Source organism: Branchiostoma floridae, unplaced genomic scaffold (assembly GCF_000003815.2).
Source record: "Branchiostoma floridae strain S238N-H82 unplaced genomic scaffold, Bfl_VNyyK Sc7u5tJ_1594, whole genome shotgun sequence".
Taxonomy (NCBI): Eukaryota; Metazoa; Chordata; class Leptocardii; order Amphioxiformes; family Branchiostomatidae; genus Branchiostoma; species Branchiostoma floridae.
This window is the reverse complement of record NW_023365786.1, coordinates 6,063-12,710: the sequence shown is the minus strand read 5'-3', so window position 1 is coordinate 12,710 and position 6,648 is coordinate 6,063. Positions and strand designations below refer to the sequence as shown.

General features: G+C 44.1%; 1 long non-coding RNA gene across 1 annotated transcript; it reads left to right on the top strand.

Annotated features, from left to right (window-relative positions):
• The first annotated feature begins 1,258 nt into the window (after nt 1-1,258).
• LOC118408492 lies at nt 1,259-6,637 on the top strand. The gene is made up of 3 exons (XR_004830308.1): nt 1,259-1,727; nt 1,937-2,152; nt 6,179-6,637. It is a non-coding gene; the product is annotated as an uncharacterized LOC118408492 (long non-coding RNA).
• The last annotated feature ends 11 nt before the right edge of the window (nt 6,638-6,648 follow it).

Here is a 6,648-nt window from a genome sequence, read left to right as displayed (position 1 = left end):
TCAAAATATCAGACATCCAAAGTAGGGTTTTCTCGAATTATATTTCATTCACATTACAACGAAAATTAACAGTAAACAGCAAACGTACCTTTTTGCCGGCCGTGAATATTTTGAACGAAGTCTTCGGCATTCCTGTGACATCCGATATTTTTCATAAATTTTGTCGACTGAGTCTAGTTCAGTAGCCTTGATTTGAAACGCCGGTCCGCTGGGTAGAATAATTTAAAGTATGACAATAAAACGGGAGATAAAAAGCCAGACAGCAACAACTCCCAAAATATGTCCATTAGGTGAATGATGGTCCGTGTGAGATCGTAAACAATGAAGAATGCTACGACAATGCGCTTATCTCCGGCTCCGTACAAGAAAAGTCCACGGGGTAGTCCTGGGTACGGATCATCCGGTGGGTCATGATGGCCTCCTGAAGTGTAGAACGACGCAGACGGTGGTACTGGGAGGAAAGTTGAAACGTTCACCCCGTTTGCAGTGATTATGTTCTTTATCTTAGCTTGATAGGCGCACTAGCAAACACAAATAGGTAGAACGGCAGAAAAGACATCGCGCGTGAATCAATCTAATGAATCTCGGGCTGTCAAAATCAACTCGCTGGCATGATGGGAAGGCGGTGAGTCACAACACATGACACATGGCTCCGTGGCGCCGGCCGATTTCACGGAGCCTGGATGCCAGATTCCCGCCCGCACACAATAAGTACTATATCGTGCACGGTAAATGAAGGGGCCTCTTGTAGAATACCGTGGGGACATTTTGGAATTAGAGCCGAGGAACTAGTCTGTATAGGCCCCGGCCCTATCCGGCATCCAGGCTTGGCCAGCTTGCACGTAATTACCTGCTGATAGTAGCAAAAACTCGAAGAAAAACAAAACGTCCGCCGAACATTTCATTATTTCCGTATTTTAACTTGTGAAACAACACAGAGGCCCATTTATTAGCCTTTGAACTTGGAGGTTTTCGAAATACTTTCCACCACTAGAGTTCTATCACCAAAATGAAAACAGTGCAGTGGATGTCACTTAACTTGAAGACTGTGGGGAAAATCCGGACTTGATTTACAAAATGGCTGATAAATTGGTGGAGGTACTCCTAACTGAGCCATCTCAGACAAGGACAAGAAATAGCAATGCCTTCAAGTACCAAAGACGTCAAAAAACAGTCGAAGCCTAACCTCTGCTTGGAGAGTATTCTTTGATGCAAGTTCTTTTTGGCTAGTTTTTCCGCGAGTGAAGAGCGGAAAGGTTTTTTTTTTTTTACAACAAAAGAGCAAAAAGAACCGATAAAGGATTTATAGTCGTGTAGAATGTAGCTGTAGTAATGACAGCTTCTCGGAAACTCGTGTATGGCGGATATCGCCCTCGTGTTAATTAGCCGTGTCTCCGCACAATGATATCGCCAGCCGGTACACACGGACCTGACGGACCGATGGGAGAGATAAGGCCGTGACTCACTCCAAGCGGAGCTGCGTTTGCGGTCCACATATCCAGATGCTCGCTGCCTAGTGATCGTCAATACATACCGGAAAGTTTTCGCTCGAAGTTTCCAAGTACATAGCCTTTCGTCAGAGTGCACCGACTTCGATGGCGAAGCCGCGCCTACACAACTGCACAGACGAAGATGGCGAGGTTAACGCTAACATTGCTGGCATTGACTATCGTATAGTTGTCGTGCAAGTAGACAAGTCGACCAAAGACGATGCAGTCGCAATACAAGTAAGTATACGTTTTTAAGCTATTTTTTTTCAAATCGTGCTTCGTAATTACTTGTATGTATTTGTTGTATTAAAGAATGTCTTTCTGTATGTGATGTAAAATTATTCTGTAGAAAAAGCCATCCTTACGATGGGTTCTATTACGTGGAGTTAGTTGGTGAACTCCAGTTAACCTCTGGAGGAGATATTGACGAAGTGTTATTTTCACAGGCTGGAAAACAACGCCATCATGGCCAGGATGCGGACGTGTACTTCGTCAAAGTCAAGAGATTCCTTGTGGATGAGAACCTTTTCTGCCAGAAGTTTCGTGGATGTGTGACGGCTGATCAGTTTCGTGACAAGTAATATGATCTGGACGCGTTTGGACCATTCAGCAAGATACACCCGCGAAAAGGAAAAACACTGGAGCTCACGATCGTCGTGAAGGTGAGCTGCCATGTATCAACCATTAAAGGCAACCTTAGCAATATTATGTAAGTCATGTTGTATCAAAACGCATTAAACGCATCTACATCAATATTTCGTAAATTGAGCCATTAAAGACGGCGCAGAATAGCCTGGGTACCATCCGTATTCTACCGGGGCTCCTTACACTCGCTACCCCTAAGAAATTAGCCTTTATACCACACCCCAGCCCGATCTCAAAAATATTTGATCGGACATATAGAAAACTTCACAAAATGGAAAGCTCGACAAAACGCCTAAACACTATACTAAAAAAACTGCCTGGATACCAGACCCAGGCCCGACTTCAGTATGAGGGTGTAGCTCGGGGCCGGCTGTAGAATTTCCGTGTGGGCATGTTGGCCCTAGAGCTCAGGAGTTGGGGTGTACAGTAATCCAGGCTAGTCAAAAACAGCTGGGGCCGAACATCTGCTTGAAGAATACTCAAGCGAAGCCATTTCTTACCCTCCAAGCAGAGGTTAGGCTCCGACTGTTTTTTAAACTTTTTTTTAGTCGTTTTTATCGGGCTTTTTATTTTGTATGGTATCTTGTATTGTCAACAACCCCAATAAAAACGACTACAAAAACAAAACAGCCGGAACCTAACCTCTGCTTGGAGAGTATACGTAGCTATTTCTGGGATCGATGATCCTGCTGATATGGATACACCACAGGCGTTCAAACAGAGGGTGCCATTCAGCTTGCCAGGCCAACATCCGGACAGATAATTCACCCCGGTAAATTAACTCAGGCTACATCAGATGGCCTACCCTAGCATAACAAAGCTGCCTACCCTAGTTTTTCTTTGTCATCTGCTGCCGCTGGCAAGGGACATAACTTTCGATCCGACATCTGAGTGATTAAAATCAATCACTGTAGAAAAAGAGCATGATTAAATGTCATTCATCGCTCATCGGTCAGTTAGACTGTGCTTAGGAACATTGACCCCCTCACCCTTAGGGCACATTCATCCTTGTGCGGGGGAAAAGTTGTTTTAAACTTTGATCCACCGTTGTGAATTAGAAGACTAGTTATCTGACAAAATAAGCCGTACGCAAGCAAGACAAAAAAAAAACAAAAAAAATGTATATATGTAGGAAGGGCGAAATAACCAAATTGTTTTACATCACTTTGTTCTACTTTTGATGTGCTGTTTTCGTTAGGTTAGGGCGAGGTTACTGTTTTCACATCGCCTGTCACTGTTCAAAGTGTGAAGCCTGCAAATTTACATAATGATTGTCTAGAAAACTGTGTCTAAATCACCGTGTAAGTGTTACATTTGGAGAGATGGATGTAAAATACCCCCTTTGACTAGTAAGTTGGTTCGCACCAATTAATCCACGCATATTTGATAACCTTTGATGTTTAAGGGGAAAAGGTTTTTTTTCAGTTTATAGAATATCACTTGTGATGCTTCTGGAATTGCATACATAGTGCGTCGGGCTTGCTCGAGTGGTAAGAGATCAGTTTTGTGACCCTGTGAGTCAAGTGTCATGGCAGAGAGCGGACACGTGTCTGTGGCTCTCCAATAAGTAAGCAGTCCTTATGTGTGCGGGAGATGGGCCGTGTCCCCACTCCTTTTTCCTCTGTCATACATTTTTGTAGACTCTCGGTAGCAATTTCTAATAACAAATTTGGGACCTTTCCCCTCTTACAAATATGTAACTCATATGGACTTGAATATGGGCACAACTGTGAACAAACCTTAAAGACTTTACAGGTACAGAGACAGATACCCATAGATGACTGGGAAGAAGTGATTTTTCATAAGGCAAGCCCTTGAGAAAACGCAAGCTGTGCAAAGCTATTGACCCTAAAGTCATCCTCCTGATAGCCACAAGTGGTCCTGTTCTCACGCCTGTCGTGTAGATCTAATCTACGTATCTATATACAAAGAGGCTGCGTGGTTAATACAGCACGCGGTTTTATCTGTCATACTGCATAAGGGGTTATATTGCCATCCAGGTGATAGGGAAATATGGGCACTAAAGTATAAGAATTTGACAGAAGGCCAACATAAAATGGCGGCGCCAAAAAAGTTAAACAGGTTTTGTGACCGACGTCGGACACAATTTCACAATAAAGGCCAGTAAGGGTACGGTCGCTAAGCTAACGAAAGTGATAGAGTGACATTTAGGAAGGTACACAAAATGTTTGAAGCCTTGCGACCCCTTCAATACAGAAATTTGATCACTTTTATGGACCATTTTTTCATCTAAAAAAGCTACATGGGCAAATTACTAAAGAATGACCCACAATTAATTATGGAAACGTGTTGGCCGGCAGTTGTGATGACGTTTGTACACAATCTACTCAAAAGGCCATCCTAAAACATTACCTGTTCCCATGGTCGAACTCACGTCGTCCCATAAGATAGCATCATGAGGCTGGGGAAGAAGTTTAGTCGGCAGTGGAGTTTCATTGGCCACCGCGAAGTTCAAGTTCTGCCAACATTTTCATACGCCGATTGCTGTCGGTCTAAAGTGACAAGCGTGGGTAAGCTTGGGGACGGAGTTTAGCTGACAGGGGAGTTTCATTGGCCACCTCGAAGTTCAAGAATCCAAGTGAATACGATCAGTAAAGATGCCAAGTTGCAAACAAGAAAACCTGACACAGGAAGTGTTTAGTTAAGCACAGTTATTATTGCAAAATAAACATATACATAACAACTAGACAATATAAAACGTTATTTGTGCCCAACTCAACTTCTGACCTAGTCGATACGTTGTCTTCGTCTATTCCAGCGATCTCTGGGGAAAGCCCCCGCTGTGAACTGGCGTGGCTCGCTGCGTTTGCCCCATATTCTGGCTCGGAGAGGTTGTAAAACTATAATCCCAGTCAGTTTTCACGTAGGAGTAACCCGTAGCAGATAATTGACGATAATTTCCTTGGCTGTACTGAAGTGCGGACCCCGTGGTGTTGGCGCGTGCCCTCACCAAGTACTTCATTTCACTTCCTGCGAACTCATTCATGGGGTCATTGTTTCCACATCAGGATCATACACAATGACTCAAGTCTTACTTGACTTAATCCTCTTTGCCCCTTCTGGAGCATAGGGCCTCAGTAAGTCGTCTCCACCTCCTTCGATCCCCGGCAGTCTTCTTCGTCTCTTGCCATGTGGTGTCTGCGTGTTCAAGGTCTTTCTTCACCCCTCTTCTCCAGGATAGTCTAGGTCTCCCCCTTCTCCTCTTGCCCTGTGGGTTCCACTCTAGTACTGTCCTCGTGATGGAAGATGGAGGTTTTCTTAAGGTGTGCCCAATCCATCTCCATTTCCTCCGCCTGATTGACACCTCCACGGGTTCCTGGCCTGTTCTCTCCAGGAGGTCTTCATTGCTAATCTTCTGTGGCCACCAGATGCCTAGGATGTAGCGAAGTCTTGCATTGATGAACGTCTGGAGTTTGCTGGTGTTGAGTTGTGTCAAGCCCCACGTTTCACACCCATATAGCAAGATGGACTTCACGTTGGACTCAAAGATCCGCAGCTTTGTTCTAAGGGATGACTCAAGTACCTAAAGACAACCTAAGCATTGTCAAAGAATTAAAACTGGATAATATAGTTTGCGTGATATTGGCATTTATTTCACCATATTAGCACATTTAACGTCTAGGGGATTGTTGTTATGTATTCATAACAATAATGGTCCCAATGTCTTAGTCCCACAAGCTAAGTTCCTCAACAGATCGAAGTTGTGCCGAAGTTCAGCCGCTCAGTTTCGCACATCCTTTGAAACTAGCCTTACCCAGCTTAAGTCGGATAGTTCAAATTCATTGTCAGTTACAAAAGATGCCTTTCATTCCTTTTCCATACATGTACATAATATCGCCTACCTGCTTCCTTATATCCACTTTAATTTATTATGCATTATGTTGCCATGGCTTTGTGAACATAAGCTACGTATATGTGTGTAATTACTCGAGTGATCACTGCAACTGTTTCCAAAGTTTTCAGCCGTAGGTAGCTAGTGTATAAGCGCTAAACCCTAAACCCGTTGTAACTTCAATTTTCAGAACAACGCCCATTCCAGACAAGAAACTCGTGATTCGACTCTTCATGGCGAGGAGACATGTGACTGCGGAGGCGCTTGCAACTGCCACACTTCCACGTCAAACAAAGAGGAGAACTGTGATTTTCCAGTGGGTCGCATCAAAGATGCTATTCGATCAAAACGTACGATCGCTGACGATGTGCCGTCTTGAGTGCCATTCAAAATGAATTGAAACCTTTTGCATGGACCGAGACCGCGCGCAGCAAGATTCTCCAACACGTCACCTGCACGCTTGAATCCTCCCACTGCGACCGATGCCCAGTTCTCGCGCACTGTCCGAAACCGTCCCCATTGCAACCTGCATATTACGTCAAGTACATGTGATTGCGGTTCGACTACATTTGTCCACGAACAATACATTCAATGGCTTATTCATATTGTGCTAGGGTACTGCCATATGATATTTGTAACACCATAGTTCTTGAAATGGTA